Source organism: Equus quagga, chromosome 11, assembly GCF_021613505.1.
Source record: "Equus quagga isolate Etosha38 chromosome 11, UCLA_HA_Equagga_1.0, whole genome shotgun sequence".
Taxonomy (NCBI): Eukaryota; Metazoa; Chordata; class Mammalia; order Perissodactyla; family Equidae; genus Equus; species Equus quagga.
The window spans coordinates 65,707,855-65,716,502 of NC_060277.1; positions in this window are offsets into that span (position 1 = coordinate 65,707,855).

Consider the following 8,648-nt stretch of genomic DNA (forward strand, 5'->3'; position numbering starts at 1 on the left):
TATTCAGACTTCATAAATTTATTGTTCTCTCTTATGCAATATTACCAGCTTCTTCAAGCCTTGCTATCTGATTGTCGTTTAAACCGGTGTATGTAAATCCCATCTATAGAGTATCAGAGTTGTCTTTGTAAGGCAGAACAGCTTCAGTTTCACTATATCTTTCTGTTTTCCCTTTAGCCAAAGGAGTTGTGTCAATCAGGATAATCTTGGTTATGCTGAGGTAATGAAGACCCTTAGAAACTTAGTAGCTTAGAACAACCAAGCTAAATTCTCACTCACACTACATGTCTTAGTCTGCCGTAGCTGCCATAACAAAATTCTGTAAACTGAGTGGCTTAAACAACAGAAATTAATTTTCTCACAGTTCTGGAGGCTGGAAATCCAAGATCAAGGTGCTGGTTGATTGGTTTCTGGTGAGAGCTCTTTTGCAGACAGCTGCCTTTTTGTTTATCCTCACAGGATCTTTCCTTAATGCATGTGCACGGAGAGAAAGAGAGAGAGCAAGCTCTCTGGTGTGTCTTCATATAAGGACACTAATCCTATCGATTCAGGCACCCAATTTTATGACCTCATTTAACTTTAATTGCTTCCCAAAAGCACCATCTCCAAATGCAGCCACACTGGGACTAGGGCTTCAACATATGAATTTTGAGGGGGACATAATTCAGTTCATAGCACTCTATGTCTATCGAGGGTCCACTACGGGCTCTGCTCCATGTCTCCTCGTTCTAGCACCCAGGATAACAGATCATCTGCCATCTTGAATGTTGCCAGTTACTGTAGAAGAGGGAGTAAGACCTCTAGAGTATTTCACACTGGCAATTAAATGCTCTGGTCCAGAAGTAGAAGTGTGTCTTACAAGCCATTGGCCAGAACTAGTCACATGACCCCATCCAATCACAAGGGAGCCGGAAGATGCAATCTTACCATATTCCCAGAAGACAGCTGAAAATATTTACTGAACAGCATTAATAACTATCATAGGAAAATAAATGGCTACTATTGAATCTAGCAGACTCTTCAGCTTAAAATTATATATGTGTATGAGGTTTATACACCAATGTTCCTAGCAGCACTATTTACAGTAGCGAAAAGGTGGAAACAGCCCAAATGTCCATCAATGGATGAATGGATGAACACAATGTGATATATACATACAATGGAATATTATTCAGCCTTAAGAAAAATGAAATTCTGACACACACTACAGCATGGACAAACCTTGATGACTTAAGTGAAATAAGCCAGACACGAAAGGACAGATATTGTATGATTCCACTTATATGAGTTACCCAGAATAGTCAAATTCATTGAAACACAAAGTAGAATAGTGGTTACCAGGAGCTGGGGGGAGTGGAGAGCGAGGAGTTACTTCTTAATGGGTAGAGTTTCAGTTTGGGGAGATGACAAAGTTCTGGAGATGAATGATGGTAATGGTTGCACAACCGTGTGAATGTACTTAATACACTTAAAATGGTTAAAATGGCAAAATTTGTTATGTATATTTTACCACAATAAAAAGAAATGAGGGGGGAAAGCAAGCTGTTTATAAGAAACACACTTTAGTTACAAAAAAGACAAGTTGAAAGTAAAAGGGTAGAAAAGACATACTGTACAAACACTAGGCATAAGAAAATAGGTCTGGCTATATTAATATCAGACAATATAGACTTCAAAACCAAGAGAATTACTAGACTGAAAAAAGGTGTTTTATAGTGATAAAACGATCAATTCATCCAAAAGACATTCAATCCTAAAGTGTATATGTATACGTAACAACAAAGCTTCAAAATACTTGAAGCAACAATCGGCAGAACTAAAGAGAGAAGTAAATAAATCTACAACATACTTAGAGATTTTAACACTCTTCTCAGTAATTGATAGAACAAGTAGCCACCCCCCAAATCAGTAAAGATATAGATTTAAACAACACTATCAACCAATTTAACCTAATTGACATTTATACAACACTGTATCCAGCAACTTGCAGAATACATAGTCTTTCCAAGTGCATGTGGAACATTTATCAAGATAGACCATATGCTGAGAGGTAAAACCAGTCTCAATAAATTTAAAAAGATTATTATCATACTAAGTATATTCTTTGACCACAAAAGTATTAAATTAGAAACCAATAGTAATAAGACATCTAGAAAAATCACCCAGTGTTTGAAAATCAAACAACACACCTCTAAATAACCCATGGGTCAAAGAAAGAAAAATCACAAGGGAAATTAGAAAATATTTTGAACTGAATAATAATGTAAACACAACGTATCAAAATTTGTGGGATGCAGTGAAAGCAGTGCTTAGAGGGAATTTATGGATTAATTCTTATTAAAAAACATATTAAAAAAGAAGAAGGATGTAAAATCAATAAGCTTCCATTTTAAGAGGCTAAAAAAAAGAGAAGTAAGGACAAGAAAGGAAATAATTTAAAAAATCAGCAGGACTTTTGGCTCAGACCAAGATGAAATAGGCAGACTTATTCCTCCTGATAAGTACAGCTAAAACCCTGATCATTATATATAAAACAAATACAAGAAGGCTCTGAAAGGTGGAGAGAAGAAGATTTGGCTGGGATCTTGGACCTGAGGAACAACAGAGAATGAGCTCCCTGGATTTTCTTTTGGTCTTACAATATCCTGGACTGGGTGCCAGAGAAGCCAGCAACTCAGAAATGCCAACGGGAGCACACACGAAAAATAAAAAGGCCTGCTCTCTCTAGTCAAGGGACCAGGAAAGAGGTAACCTGGCAAGAAAGAAAACTTACAGAAAATAACTGTCTTGTTCTAGCTAAATACCATGGAGAAAACCATGGTCCCTCTGTTCTCCTTATCTGCAGAGGCTGAGTGAAGGAGCTTAGACTTCCACCCTTAATATGCTATAATGAGGCACCTCTCCTACCACCCCTGCCTTCCCCCATCTCCTGCTGGGGTGGTATCAGAGAAGACCTAGTGGGCAACTGGGACTTACACCCCTACCTGGCAGTATTGGACCACCCTACACACATACACACAGTGTCAGTGGGGACCACATGGGGATCCTGGACTTCCACCCCACCCGCTGGTAATAAGGTGCCCTTTCTCTCCTCCTGGGGTGTCAGAGGAAGCTGAGTGGGAAGCCAGAACTTTCACTCTCATCCAGTGGTAACAAGGACCCTCTCCCCACCCCAAGTAGAGGCCACTTGGGAAGCAGCATCAAGGTGCACCTCCCCTTCCCAGCCTGGAAGGCCTAGTGGGGGATCTGAAATCCCACCTCCGGCCAGCAGTAAGGAAACAGCCTTCCCTCGTCCAGGGTGTCCAAGGAGTCTGGGTGAGGGACCTGGACCATCAAGCTTACCTAGCAGTAGCAAGGAAATGCTCCCTTCCTCCATGGCACAATGTCAGAGAAGCCCTGCTAAAACAGATTTGCATAATACCCAGAGTCTCGTAACATAGTACCCAAATGTCCAGGACACAATACGAAATCATGCATCATATGAAGAACCAAGAAAATCTTGAGTGAAAAAATTTAACAGATGCCATCACTGAGATGACAGATGCTGGAATTTTCTAACAAGGATTTTAAAGCAGCCATCATAAAAATGCTTCAACAAGCAATTACAAATATGCTTGAAACAAATGAAAAAAATAGAAAAACCTCAGCAGAGAAATAGAAGATATATAGAACCAATAAATGGACATTTTAGAACTGGAAAATACAACAACTGAAATTAAAAACTCAAAGGATGGGCTCAATAGCAGGCCCAAATGGTTTCACTGATGTATCAGTCAGGGTTCAACCAGAGAAGCAGAACTGCAAGGAGACACATATAGTAAAAGATTTATTTTAGGGTTTTGATCTTGTGCATTTGTCTAATGGAGTAAATATCAGTAAGATTCACAGGATACCACAAAGTGTTTAACAGAACGATGTTGGCAGAGACAACACCAGCTTGGTCTGAAAATGATAGACACTACAAAACAAAAAGAGGCCTTTGGACCCCAAAATTCTAATAGCAAGAAGTAGGCTGAGAAATCTACACAGCTCTACACATGGGCTGCCTTTCACAGAAAAGGAAGGATGATTCAGAAGGTAGAACCAAAACCCTAACAGGTGGAGCCATGGAGGATGTACAAATGGCCAAGAAGCACATGAGATACATCTTAGGGAAATGCAAATCAAAACCACAGTGAGGTACCACTTCACTTCTACTAAGATGACTAGAATAAAAAAGATGCACAATAACAAGTTTTGGCAAGGATGTAGGGAAATTGAATACACATTACTTTTAGGAGAATAAAATAGTGCAGTTTCTTTGAAAAATAGCTTGACAGTTCCTCAAGAAGTTAAACATATAGTTACCATGTGACCCAGCAATTCCACTCCTAGTTGTATAGAGAATTGAAAACGTCTGAAAACTTGTATATGAATGTTCATATCAGCGTTATTCATAATAGCCAAAAGATGGAAACAACCCAAATGCCCATCAACTTACATACATACAATGGAATATTATTCAGCCATAAAATGTAAGATGAAGTACTGATACATTTTACAACATGAATGAACCTTGAAAATGTTTTGCTAAGCAAAAGAAGCCAGACACAAAAGGCCGCATATTGTATGGTTCCATTTTTACGAAATGTCCAGAATAAGCAAATCCATAGAAACAGATAGCAGATTATTAGTTTCCGGGGGCTGGAGGGAATGAGGAATGGGGAGTAATTAGTGGCAAAAATGTTCTGGAATTGGATAGTGGTGATGGCTGCAAATTGTGAATATACTAGAACCACTGAATTATGTACTTTAAAATGGTGAATTTTATGTGATTTATATCTTTAAAAAAAAAAAGTAGTGGAGACTCACTCCTGGGCAGAAATAAGACTGAGTCCTAATCAAGGAAATTTCAACATTTTCCTAGCTGGATTTCAGAATTGCTATGGACCAGTGATTCCCAGGTGCCTCTCATTTCCCCCCTTTTTAAATAATACCCATGATGGTTATCCTTTTACTGTCCCATCATTGCATTTTGGGTATGTAGGGGATGGTCGCTTGTCTTTAGTTCACAGGTATTCAGATTGAGAGGAACTTTATTTGAGTAGCTGTACTTAAGGAGGTACATCCAAACAGCTCATGTGCACCAGGACCTAATTTAGATGGTGTATGAGTTTGCTCAGGCTGCCATAACAAAATATCACAGCCTGGGTGGTTTAAACAATAGAAATTTATTTTCTCACAGTTCCGGAGGCGAGAAGTCCAGGATCAAAGTGTAGAAAGGTTTGGCTTCTTCTGAGACCTCTCTACTTGGCTTGCAGATAGCCACCCTCTTACTGGGTCCTCTCATGGTCTTTTCTCTGTGCATGCACATACCTGGTGTCTCTTTGTATTGTTAATTTCCTCTTCTCATAAGGACTCCAGTCAGATTGGATTAGGGCCCACCCTAATGGCCCTATTTTAACTTAATCAACTCTTTAAAGACCCTATCTCCAAATGCAGTCACATTCTGAGGTACTAGGAGTTGGGGCTTCTACATATAAACTTGGGGGGTGGACACAATTCAGCCCATAACAGATGGCAAACGTATTATAAATTTTTAAAACCTCAGGGGGCCGACCCCATGGCTGAATGGTTAAGTTTGCGCGCTCCACTTCGCTGGCCGGGGATTTCGCTGGTTCGGATCCTGGGCGTGGACATGGCACCGCTCACCAGGCCACGTTGAGGAGGCATCCCACATGCCACAGCTAGAAGGACCCACAACTAAAATATACACCTGTGTCCTGGGGGGATTTGGGGAGAAAAAGCAGAAAAAAAAAAAAAAAGAAGATTGGCAACACTTGTTAACTCAGGGGCCAAGCTTTAAAAAAAAAAATTTTAACTTCATATTTTCCTGATGCCTCAACATTCCCACCTACAGACCATGAGCACTCTGCTGTGTGACCAAGCACACTAGGCTAGTTCCTACCACAAGTTCCCCTTCTTGCCTTCCCCTGACTGTGACCTAGTGACATTCAAAGGCACCAGTGAAATCCCCTCATGCCTTTCGCTTGTGTACTCCACCATGACCCAATAAAGGCGCTTGCCCATAGGTCCTCACTCTCTTGGCTCCCCATCCACTTGGTTGAGCCTTCTCCCTCGGTGCTTCTTCCATGTGGCCCCCTGCATGGCATGCCTTGTCTCCCTCTCCTAGGACCTGGGAGTATAATAAATCCTCTAATTCCCTGTGCTTCTCTGAGCGTAATTTCCACAGCCATGTGGACTTACTCCCCCTTTTACAACACAGCAAGATTCTAAACTTTCAGCTGGTCAAAGCTGTAATGGGATGAGACCTTGGGGCCTTGGGAGAGGTGAGTGTATTTTGCACATGAGAGGAGTGTAATTTGTTATCAGAAGGCAGACTGTGGTGGTTTTAAAATACATCCACAGAGCCAGCCCCGTGGGCCAGTTGTTAAGTTCATGCGCTCTGCTTCAGCGGCCCAGGGTTTCGCCGATTCAGACCCTGGGCATGGACATGGCACTGCTCATTAAGTCATGCTGAGGCGGCAGCCCACATAGTACAACCAGAGGCACTCACGACTACAATATACGACTACGTACTAGGGGGGCTTTGGGGAGAAGAGGAAGGACAAAAAAGAAAATTGGCAACGGCTGTTACCTCAGGTACCAATCTTTTAAAAAATAAAATAAAATAAAATATATCCATGAATTCTTGATACTCTTTGCCTCAAGAGGTGAAGCTGAGTTCCCCTCCCCTTGAGTGTGGGGTGAGCTTAGTGACTTGCTTCCAACAAATAGAATATGGTGGAAGTGGCAGCGTATTTCTTCCAAGGCTATGTCAGAAAAGGCACTGGAGACGACTCCTCATTACTCTCTCAGATCACACACTCTGGAGGAAGGTAACTCTGAACACTCAAGCAGCCCACAAAGAGGCCCTTGTGACAAGGACCTGAGGCTTCCTGCCAACAGCCATATAAGTGAACCATGTTGGAAGTAGACTCACCAGCCTCAGTCAAGCCTTCAGATGACTGCAGCCCCAGCTGACATCTTGACCATAACCTCATGAGAGACCCTGAACAAGAACCATTGAGCTAAGCTGCTCCCAGATTCCTGACCCCAGAAACTATGTGAGATAATAAGTATTTACTATTTTAAGCCACTAAGTTTGGGATAGTTTGCTATCCAGCAATAGATAATATACTAGGTCTTTATCAAGAGAGGAAAATGATATACAGACTGGAACAGTGGCCCCCTTTATTTATTTATGTTATCTGCATAGCCCCCTTAGGCATTTAAGTTGATGACTCCTACAAAATTGCAAAGTCACTTTCTCCAATTAGATTATATATATCTCTAAGGCAGAGGTCATGACATCTCTTTGTTTGGTGTCCTTTCCCCTAGGATAACTAATTCAATAAGTCCTCCAATAAATCCTTGCCAGCTGTCAAGGGGAGGAATACATGGAGGACACTGTATAGGGATTTGTGGAATGTCTGTTGTGCCTAATTTTCAAGCCCGTGTATTAGGTTCTTTGCTCAGACAATTTGCTCGGAACTAGGTTAGGAATTCCACAAATGTTCGTCAGTTATAGTGAGAATAAGAATCTTAAAAGAGTCTCAAACTGGGGCCAGCCCAGTTGTGTAGTGGTTAGGTTCACACACTCCACTTCAGTGGCCCGAGGTTTGTGGGCTCAGATCCCAGGCAGGTGGACCTACACATCGAGCCATGCTATGGTGGCATCCCACATACAAAATAGAGGAAGACTGGCACAGATGTTAGCTCAGGGCAAATCTTCCTCAAGCAAAAAGAGGAAGATTGGTGGTGCCAGCCTGGTGGCACAGCGGTTAAGTTGGCACGTTCCGCTTCTCGGCAGCCTGGGATTTGCCGGTTCAGATCCCAGATGCAGACATGGCACCACTTGGCAAAAGCCATGCTGTGGTAGGCGTCCCACGTATAAAGTAGAGGAATATGGGCACCGATGTTAGCTTGGGGCCAGTCTTCCTCAGCAAAAAGAGGAGGATTGGCAGTAGTTAACTCAGGGCTAATCTTGCTCAAAAAAAAAAAAGGAAGATTGGCAACAGATGTTAGCTCAGGGCCAATCTTCCTCACACACACACATAAAAAAAGTCTCAAATCAAACAGAAATCAATCATATAGAGTAGGTTGAACCACATGAAACTGCGAACATTTGACTGCTAAAACAGTAGTATCCTATGGTTCAACTGAATAATACATATATTTTTAACAAAACCAGTCCACTCACAGTTTGTCCCTGAACTCCTCTAGTTGGCTAGCCTCATGCCTCCATCTGGAGGAATATTGCATGACAAAGATCAGTCATAGGTACTCTCCTGAGAGGCCAGCCTTTCTGTGCAAGATGTCTGAATCCCAATAGTCATCACCAGTGCTGCCTAAGCCGGCTGCTGCATGTCTTTGTGAGACTAGGTTTGTAACCCAAATGTGCAACTTGTCTTTTGATCTTAGGGCCTGACCCTAATGTCTTCCTTTCTTGTTATGTTTTATTCCTGCTATTACAGGGTGGAGGGCATGGGAGGCTTCAGTGGAGAGTTGTAGTAGCCACAGAGTAGGGGCAGTAGAATTGAAGGTGTTGGTGTAGGTTGTGGTGGTGGTGGTGGAGATGGAGGTAATGGTGGTGGAGTTGGGGTTGG